Genomic DNA, 11,646 nt, shown 5'->3' with positions numbered 1-11,646 from the left:
CTCAGGGAACTCAATACAACTTGAAATCAGGAATCGAAAAATGGGCTCCACCCGCTTCGTATCAATTGCTACAATACCCTAGGTGAAGCCTAACTTCTCCATAGAAGCAGTTTGACTCTCATGCGAGCATGATTGTCCTGCTAATTTTAGGAGTAGGGAACTCAGTACATTTTGAGATAAGGAACCGAAGAACACAAGCGGAATTCGTGATTAAAATGCCACCGTAATATCTGTGGGACAATCATCGTTCAACGAAGATACCTCAAGCTGATTTATGGATGACTGTAGCCGGCACTCGTCAGATTCCTTCTCATTACCGATCTCTGAATGCCGAAACAAGAAATCTAGAAATGTTTATGTGTGGGTTGCTTTGACATCATCAAGGCAAAAGCCGCTTGTTTCAGTTCTGCTTAAGTCTAACTTCCCAACATAAACATATAAACGTGATATTCCTGCTGATTTTAGGATCCGGAAAATCAGCCAAACTTAAATTCGGGAATCAAAGAACACAAGAGGAATCCGTTGATAACGCTTGTTTCATATCAACTGGTGGAATACCCCAGATGAAGCCTAACTTCCCAACGGACGCAGACGAACGTCTTGCCTGATCATAGGATCAGGGAACTCAGTGCGACTTTAGATCAAAGGAATCAAAGAAAATATGGGGAATCAGCGGGTAGGTTAGGTTAGGTTAGGTGGCAGCCCGATGTATCAGGCTTACTTAGACTATTCAGTCCATTGTGATGCCACATTGGTGAACTTCTCTCTTATCACTGAGTGCTGCCCGATTCCATGTTAAGCTCACTGACAAGGGACCTCCTTTTTATAGCCGAGTCCGAACGGCGTTCCACATTACAGTGAAACCACTTAGAGAAGCTTTGAAACCCTCAGAAATGTCACCAGCATTACTGAGGTGGGATAATCCACCGCTGAAAAACTTTTTGGTGTTCGTTCTTGGATTCCTTTGATCTAAAGTCGCACTGAGTTCCCTAATCCTAAGATCAGGCAAGACGTTCGTCTGCCACCGTGTTGCAATGGTTAGCATGCCCGCCTTGCATACACAAGGTCGTGGGTTCGATTCCTGCTACGACCGAACACCAAAAAGTTTTTCAGCGGTGGATTATCCCACCTCAGTAATGCTGGTGACATTTCTGAGGGTTTCAAAGCTTCTCTAAGTGGTTTCACTAGAATGTGGAACGCCGTTCGGACTCGGCTATAAAAAGGAGGTCCCTTGTCATTGAGCTTAACATGGAATCGGGCCGCACTGAGTGATAAGAGAGAAGTTCACCACTGTGGTATCACAATGGACTGAATAGTCTAAGTGAGCCTGATACATCGGGCTGCCACATAACACAACCTAACCTAACCGTTGTTGCTTAGATGAATTTCCGGACGTTATCAATACAACAGCAGCTTACCTCATATCAGTTGTTTAAATACCCTTAGGATCAGAGAAGTCAGTTTAAATTGATATCAGTAATCGAGGAACATACTCGAAACCAAAGGGGTTCCGCTCGCTTCATATCATTTGCTGGAATACGCCACGGATGGACTCTTTCTTCCAGAAGCTAGCGTCCGATGTGGCGATTTCTTCCGCGTATTATATTCAATTCTGCTGAGGATATACTTGGGTTGGGTAATCCTAATCTATTGCGGATAAGTAAACCTGTCTAGCCATCCCGGTTCCATCGGTACCTATTACGATTTGATTCCAGACAGATGTTGTCGTCCGATATGGCTATCTTTCCTGCTGGCCATATCGAATAATTTCTTATGCACTTCCGATGACGTGTTCGGACCGATTGATCCTAATTTATCGTGGATCGTGAATCAAAGTACTGTTACGATCCTTAATCTCATTCCTGTTGACGCTGGGTATTATAGGTTCGTTTTCAACGCTTAACGTATAGTCAAAGCCTGATTTCAGTTAGTTAGGTATCATGGCGAACGAGATTTACCTATAGCGTCCTTAAAGCCAAACAGCACCTCTTGCTGGAATACCCCACGGATGGACTCTTTCTTCCAGAAGCTATCGTCCGATGTGGCGATTTCTTCCGCGTATTATATTTAATTCTGCTGAGGATATGCTTGGGTCGGATAATCTTTATCTATTGCGGATAAATAAACCTCTCTAGCCATCCCGGTTCCATCGGTACCTATTACGATTTGATTCCAGACAGATGTTGTCTTCCGATATGGCGATCTTTCCTGCTGGCCATACCGAATAATTTCTTATGCACTTCCGATGACGTGTTCGGACCGATTGATCCTAATTTATCGTGGATCGTGAATCAAAGTACTGTTACGATCCTGAATCTCATTCCTGTTGACGCTGGGTATTATAGGTTCGTTTTCAACGCTTAACGTATAGTCAAAGCCTGATTTCAGTTAGTTAGGTATCATGGCGAACGAGATTTACCTATAGCGTCCTTAAAGCCAAACAGCACCTCTACGTAATGACCTTGTCTCCGGAGAGTTTACGACTGTTTGAAGATAAAAGTCAGATCATTGGTAGTATACCCTTGATTCCTTCCAATTGTTGGCGGCCGATATGTTGATATCACCCGCTTGCCAGGTTCAATAATTCCTTGTACGTTGCTCTGCCAATAATGTTTTATGGGTCGAGTGATCCTAATTTTTTGAGGATAAGTAAAACATGTAGCGATTTTGGTTCGATTAGAAGTTCGTTATATGTACATATTACTAGTTGAATCCTGGCAGATGTTGTCGTCCGATGTTGCTTACCCACTGTCGATGACGTGTTTGAGTCTATTGATCCTGATTTCTTGCGGTTAATCAAAGTACTGTAATTATGTCTTCCTATTGTTAAGCCGGCTTAACAATAGGAATCCGATCCGATTTCGTACTACAATTTTTTATCAAAGCCAGATATGATTTGATTTAAACAGCACTGAGGATGTCCTAATGCTTTAATTTCTTTGTAATAGGTACCTATTTATTTCATATTTATACTTATAAGTAAATGATAAGCATAAATGAGGATACAGCTATGACATCGAAGGTCTTAAGCTTTTAATAGGTACCTATTACGATGACATTCAAAGTAAAGTACTCAGTAGATATAGTATCTCGACCTTGACACCCGATATTTTTCCAAGTGCTTGCCTTTAAAAGCCAGATATTCGTAATGGGTACCTATTACGACGACGTTCATATTTAAATACTACTCGTAATAGATACTTGTTAAGTCATTTGTACTTGTCATTTCTACAATTTCCTCAAGTTTTTCCCCCACTGTTCCACCATACAAAGAATGTTTGCTTATATCGCTTGTTTGTTTTCCTTTGTTGAGGGCTGGTTGTTAATGATGTTCTCTGTTGTTAAATTTCTTTTCTCTGACTGTATTGGCATTTTACGGTTATGCTGACGATTATTGAAGTTCTTTGTGTTAGATTATACGATTTATCTGGCATAGGTTTATAATCAATCTTGTTGGATTCTTCTTCTTCTTCTTAGGAAGTCTTTTTTGTCGAAATATTATTTTTGGTTGTTAGGTTTCGTTGGTACGTTGTAGATTTCTTCAAATACCAAATTTTATAGCTCCATCATAAACTGGGGTTGACTAAAATTTATTCCTTTTGGTGATTGTCGTAGTCGTCGTCTTCTTGTGTAAAGCTTTAATAATAACGATGATAATAATAATAATAATAAAATAAAACAATATTAATGTCTAATATATTGGACATAGAGTGGAGCAGTAACACCCACCTTTTGGCATTAAAACATGACCAAGTGGATGAAGACGATGCCACCACCACCATCAGTCAAGCGGCCAAATATGGCAAGGAAACCATAAAAATCTCGATCGCACGACTTGACTATTCAACAAAAACCAAAAAAACCTACAAAATTCTTGGATATTAGTGGTTTTGGACTTTTTTGTAGGTTTTTTTGAGTAAAATTTATTAATCATAACATAACGCCATGGCGTCACATAATTTGTCTTTGATCTGCAAAAAAATTGATTTCATTCCAATTCGTTGTATAATAGGGTGGATACATGGATAAACTAATCACTTGAAAAAATATACAGTGGTCCAAGAAAGGATTAGCCTAGATATTTCAACAAGTAAGATCTACCTGGTGTGTCCGGTAAGGTGATTGAGTACCAATTACATATGATTATACGCAGTCAAAAATTTTTTGACAAAATTTTCTATAGATATAAAATTTTGACGAAATTATCTATAGAAATAAAATTTTGACAAACATTTTCTATAGAAATAAAATTGTGATAAATTTTTTATAGATATTAAATTTTGACAAAATTTTGTATAGAAATTAAACTTTGACAAAATTTTCTATAGAAATAAAATTATGAAAAATTTTCTACAGAAATAAAATTTTGACAAAATTTTCTATACATACATATTTTTGACGAAATTTTCTATAGATACCGAATATTGACAAAAGTTTCTACAGATAAAAAATTTTGACAAAAATCTTCTACAGATATGAAATTTTGACAACATTTTTTATAGAAATAAAATTTCGACACAATTTTCTATAGACATAAAATTTTGACGAAATTTTCTGTAGATATAAAATTTTGACAAAATTTTCTGTAGATATAAAATTTTAACAAAATTTTCTATTGATACAAAATTTTGACGAAATTATTCATAGAAATAAAATTTTGAAAAATTTTCTATAGAAATAAAAAAAGAAATCAAATTATGACAAAATTTTCTGTAGAAATAAAATTTTGACAAAATTGTCTATAGCTATAAAATTTTGACAAAATCTTCTATAGAAATAAAAAAAGAAATAAAATTATGACAAAATTTTCTGTAGATATAAAATTTTGACAAAATTTATTGTAGATCTAAAATTTTGACAAAATTTTCTATAGAAATAAAATTTTGACGAAATTATCTATAGAAATAAAATTTTGACAAAATTTTCTATAGAAATAAAATTATGACAAAATTTTCTATAGATATACATTTTTGACAAAACTTTCTATAAAAATAAAATTTTGACAAAATTTTCTATAGAATAAAATTTTGAAAAATTTTCTGTTGAAATAAAATTTTAACAACATTTTCTATAGAAATAAAATTTTGACAAAATTTTCTATTGAAATAAAATTTTGACGATATTTTCTGTAGAAATAGAATTTTGACAAAATCTGCTATAGATATAAAATTTTGACAAAATTTTCTATAGATATAACATTGTGACAAAATTTTCTATAGATATAAAATTTTGACAAAATTTTCTGTAGATATAAAACATTGACAAAATTTTCTATAGCTATAAAGTTTTAACAAAATTTTCTATAAAAATAAAATTTTCACCAAATTTCCTATAGATATCAAATTTTGACAAAATTTTCTATTGATATAAAATTTTGACAAAATTTTCTATAGAAATAAAATTTTGATAAAATTTTCTACAGATATAACATTTTGACATTTTCAATAAAAATAAAATTTTGACAAAATTTTCTATAGAATAAAATTTTGAAAAATTTTCTGTTGAAATAAAATTTTGACAAAATCTGCTATAGATATAAAATTTTGACAACATTTTCTATATAAATAAAATTTTGACAAAATTTTCTATACATACATATTTTTGACGAAATTTTCTATAGATACAGAATTTTGACAAAATTTTCTATAGATAAATTTTTTGACAAAAATCTTCTACAGTATGAAATTTTCACAAAATTTTTTATAGAAATAAAATTTCGACACAATTATCTATGGATATAAAATTTTTACGAAATTTTCTGTAGATATAAAATTTTGACAAAATTTTCTCTATATAAAAAATTTTGAACAAAATTTTCTATTGATACAAAATTTTGACGAAATTATTCATAGAAATAAAATTTTGAAAAATTTTCTATAGAAATAAAAAAAGAAATCAAATTATGACAAAATTTTCTGTAGAAATAAAATTTTGACAAAATTGTCTATAGCTATAAAGTTTTGACAAAATTTTCTATACAAATAAAATTTTGACAAAATTTCCTATAGATATAAAATTTTGACAAAATTTTCTGTAGATAGAAAATTTTAACAAAATTGTCTATTGATACAAAATTTTGACGAAATTATCCATAGATATAAAATTTTGACAAAATTTTCTAAAGCTATAAAATTTTGACGAAATTATTTAAAGGAATAGAGATTTTGTCATTGTTTTCTGTAGAAATAAATTTATGACAAAATTTTCTGTAGAAATAAAATTTCGACAAAATTTTCTCTATATAAAAAATTTTGAACAAAATTTTCTATTGATACAAAATTTTGACGAAATTATTCATAGAAATAAAATTTTGAAAAATTTTCTATAGAAATAAAAAAAGAAATCAAATTATGACAAAATTTTCTGCAGAAATAAAATTTTGACAAAATTGTCTATAGCTATAAAGTTTTGACAAAATTTTCTATACAAATAAAATTTTGACAAAATTTCCTATAGATATAAAATTTTGACAAAATTTTCTGTAGATAGAAAATTTTAACAAAATTGTCTATTGATACAAAATTTTGACGAAATTATCCATAGATATAAAATTTTGACAAAATTTTCTAAAGCTATAAAATTTTGACGAAATTATTTAAAGGAATAGAGATTTTGTCATTGTTTTCTGTAGAAATAAATTTATGACAAAATTTTCTGTAGAAATAAAATTTCGACAAAATTTTCTCTATATAAAAAATTTTGAACAAAATTTTCTATTGATACAAAATTTTGACGAAATTATTCATAGAAATAAAATTTTGAAAAATTTTCTATAGAAATAAAAAAAGAAATCAAATTATGACAAAATTTTCTGTAGAAATAAAATTTTGACAAAATTGTCTATAGCTATAAAGTTTTGACAAAATTTTCTATACAAATAAAATTTTGACAAAATTTCCTATAGATATAAAATTTTGACAAAATTTTCTGTAGATAGAAAATTTTAACAAAATTGTCTATTGATACAAAATTTTGACGAAATTATCCATAGATATAAAATTTTGACAAAATTTTCTAAAGCTATAAAATTTTGACGAAATTATTTAAAGGAATAGAGATTTTGTCATTGTTTTCTGTAGAAATAAATTTATGACAAAATTTTCTGTAGAAATAAAATTTCGACAAAATTTTCTCTATATAAAAAATTTTGAACAAAATTTTCTATTGATACAAAATTTTGACGAAATTATTCATAGAAATAAAATTTTGAAAAATTTTCTATAGAAATAAAAAAAGAAATCAAATTATGACAAAATTTTCTGTAGAAATAAAATTTTGACAAAATTGTCTATAGCTATAAAGTTTTGACAAAATTTTCTATACAAATAAAATTTTGACAAAATTTCCTATAGATATAAAATTTTGACAAAATTTTCTGTAGATAGAAAATTTTATCAAAATTGTCTATTGATACAAAATTTTGACGAAATTATCCATAGATATAAAATTTTGACAAAATTTTCTAAAGCTATAAAATTTTGACGAAATTATTTAAAGGAATAGAGATTTTGTCATTGTTTTCTGTAGAAATAAATTTATGACAAAATTTTCTGTAGAAATAAAATTTCGACAAAATTTTCTATAAAAATAAAATTTTGACAAAATTTCCTATAGATATAAAATTTTGACAAAATTTTCTGTAGATATAAAATTTTAACAAAATTGTCTATTGATACAAAATTTTGACGAAATTATCCATAGAAATAAAATTTTGGCAAAATTTTCTATAGACATAAGAAAAAAGAAATCAAATTATGACAAAATTTTCTGTAGATTTAAAATTTTGACAAAATTTTCTGTAGATATAAAATTTTGACAAAATTTTCTAAAGCTATAAAATTTTGACGAAATTATTTAAAGAAATAAAAATTTTGCCATTGTTTTCTGTAGAAATAAAATTATGACAAAATTTTCTATAGAAATAAAATTTTGACAAAATTTTCTATAGAAATAAAATTATGACAAAATTTTCTACAGAAATAAAATTTTGACAAAATTTTCTATAGAAAGAAAATTATGACAAAATTTTCTATAGATACAAAATTTTGACTAAATTTTCTATAGAAATAAAATTTTGGCAAAATTTTCTATAGAAATAAGAAAAAAGAAATCAAATTATGACAAAATTTTCTGTAGATATAAAATTTTGACAAAATTTTCTGTGGGTATAAAATTTTGACAAAATTTTCTAAAGCTATAAATTTTTGACGAAATTATTTAAAGAAATAAAAATTTTGCCATTGTTTTCTGTAGAAATAAAATTATGACAAAATTTTCTATAGAAATAAAATTTTGACAAAATTTTCTATAGAAATAAAATTATGACAAAATTTTCTATAGGTATAAAATGTTGACAAAATTTTCTATAGATATAAAATTTTGAAAACATTTGCCATAGAAATAAAATTTTGACAAGATTTTCTATAGAAATAAAATTTTGACAGAATTTCCTATAGAAATAAAATTTTACAAAAAATATCTGTAGAAATAAAAATTTACAAAAATTTTCTCTAGAAATAAAATTTTACAAAAATTTTCTATCGATGTAATGTTATAAAAAACTTCTGTAGAAATAAAATTTTGATAAAATTTTCTATAGAAATAAAATTTTGATAAAATTTTCTATAGAAATAGAATTTTGACAAAATCTTCTATATATATAAAATTTTGACAAAATTTTCTACAGATATAAAATTGTGACACCATTTTCTATAGATATAAAATTTTGACTAAATTTTCTATAGATATAAAATTTTGACTAAATTTTCTATGGATATAAAATTGTGACAAAATCTTCTATAGATATAAAATTTTGACAACATTTTCTATAGAAATACAATTTTGACAAAATTTTCTATAGCAATAAAATTTTGAGAAAATTTTCTATAGAAATAAAATTTTGTTTTTTTTTTATCAAATCAGATTTTTTTGTTGTAAATTTTTATGAAATAAAATTTTGAGAAAATTTTTTATAGAAATAAATTTTTGACAAACTTTGCTTTAGAAATAGAATTTTGCAAAAATTTTCTACAGAAATAACATTTTGCAAACATTTTCTGTAGACGTAAAATTTCTATAGGAATAAATTTTTCATGCCAGATTTGCCGGGAGGAAACCCAATATTTTAAAGAAACATAGAAGCCTAAGGTTGGAGTTTGCCAAAGAGTTTGTGAATACGCCCCTGGAATTCAGAAAGTGCTTAATTTTGGCTGAGTTGGATGCGAGCGTAAAGTTTTTGGATCATTATACTCGTATGTAGGTTAGGTCATTGTGATTCTCGAGGTAATTTTCTCAAGTTCTTCCTCCTCCTCTCCTTTAGAGACGTTCGAGTACTTCCATTTGTCCGTCTTTCTTAAAGTTGCTTAAAACATCCAACCAAAGGTCCTGATGAAGGCGAGTATGTACTTTATGATACACTACAGAACTGCATCCAGAAATTGAAAGCGTTAATGGTAGTTTGTTATGCCATCCTGCCCGAAACCCGTCGCAGAACCTATTACGGTGATCAGAAGACATTTTAGGTACCTATTACATTGGGTATTATACTATGTACCTATTACGATAACAAGGAAATTATTTAGATAATGTGTTGAAATCTAATTTCGTCATCGATCGGGCCTTCTCGTAATGATGTTGGAAATTTTGCAAGTACATGAACATAAAAGCCAGATCGTTGATAGCATACCAGGTATGGTGATCTCTCCCGTTTGCCATACTCAACAATTCCTTGTGCATATTTGAATGAATTGCTCTGCCGATGACGTATTTAGGTCAAGTGATCCCATTTTCATGCAAATAAGCAGCGTAATCACAAGAAAAAATACGTGATGGCATACCTGTTTAACATGGCCAAAGTTAAGATTCCTTCTTATTCTTTGGTCATTAGGGGGAAAAGGGGCAAAACGTATGTGTAGGTTAGGTTATGTGGCAGCCCGATGTTTCCAGTGGTGAACTTCTCTCTTATCACTGAGTGCTGCCCGATTCTATGTTAAGCTCAATGAAAGTATGTGTTCCTAATGTATGAAGTCTGCTACAGAAAATTATGACAGACGAGCAAAGGCTGAATGTCATCAGGAAATACTGCGAGCCAGGGACGTACAAAGAATTCTGTTTCGTGGGGTGAAAAGGGATGCCCTATTGAAAATTTTCTCTAGACTCTGGGTAGCCAATACTTTTTTCTGGGGGAGCGAACAAAACACGTATGGCCCTGCTGCGAACTCGTTCTGAAATAAGATTGAGTGGAAGCACTGGGACTCGATCCAGGTGATATTGGTGGTTTAACCTTGGTGATCCTAGAATCATGGAGCTGTTCTCAGAGATCAATGGGAATAAATCTTTTCTTCTCCTAAACCCATTTTCCCCAAAATCTTTCTATAGGTTGTGCATCAATGTAGCAGGAACGTGATCAACACAATATCAGCTCGCACCCAACTTTTGTTCTAACTTCCTGAAGCAATAATACTCCAGCATGATGAGTTTCTTGGACTAGCCCTGGTGATCCTAGAAACAAGGAACTGGGCCTGGAGATCAAAAAGAACAAATCGTTTCTTCTTCTAAACCTATTTTCCCTAACATCGTTGTATCGATCATCGTGACAACGTAGAAGGGACATCAGCTCTCTCCCTAAGTTTTCTTGCTCTAAATTCCTGGATTAACCCTGCTGATCCTAGAATCTAGGAACTGATCCTGAAGGTCAATGAGAACAAACCTATTTCCTTGACATCAATGAGAACAAACCTATTTCCTAATAAACCTATTTTCCATAAGATATTCGTATAACTTATGGATCACCGTGCCACTATAGAAGGGACACCGCCAAAGCAGCATCGGCAGGCCCGCTGGTTTTCCTATCCTTAACCCTATTTTTCCCAACATCTCTTTTGTGTTTATTCCTTTTTCACGTAGTCCATCTTCATCTTAGGCTCCCAAATTTCTTTGTACTCTCTTGAGTATAATCAATTTCCAACTGCACGTGCTGACAGTTTGGGGTTTCCTTTATTTATGGCGTGCTATGATGAGCTGAAACTACAAATAATCATGTCCAAATTAAAAATGGTATTTCTTTCAGTTCTTTCCTCTTTCTCTTCCCTTCCCCCCTTAAACCTTGTTAGAGCATTTATTAATTTTCCCAAATCCTAATAAATGACTTTTACACACATATAGTGATTTTGGCTTTTGCGATAATTAAAATGAAACAACCACCAGCCAACCAAATCAACAACTGACCAAAAACCATTAAATTAGATGGTTAAGAGCTGAGTACAGTAATGGACAATTGTTTAGCAGTGACTGTAGAGTAAAAATCATACCTGAAAAGAAATTTCCCAAGTTTCAAGAATGGAAAAGGCATTAGATTTATATCCATACGGGAGCACCGTTGCCACAGTTTGTGGAATTCTACCAAATACGGTAGATTTTTTACTGGTTGGTAGATTGGTAGAATTTTTGATATTTTGAAAAATTTTCCAAGATATTCCTCTTCACAAATTTTCTATAGAAATAAAATTTTCATAAAGTTTTCTATAGAAATACAATTTTGAGAAAATTTTCTGTAGAAATAAAATTTTGAGGAAAATTTCTATAGACATCAATTTTCACAAAATTTTCTACAGAAATAAAATTTTGACAACATTTTGTATAGGAATA

This window comes from Haematobia irritans, chromosome 5, assembly GCF_050003625.1.
Source record: "Haematobia irritans isolate KBUSLIRL chromosome 5, ASM5000362v1, whole genome shotgun sequence".
Lineage (NCBI taxonomy): Eukaryota > Metazoa > Arthropoda > Insecta > Diptera > Muscidae > Haematobia > Haematobia irritans.
This window is presented reverse-complemented; position numbering follows the sequence as displayed.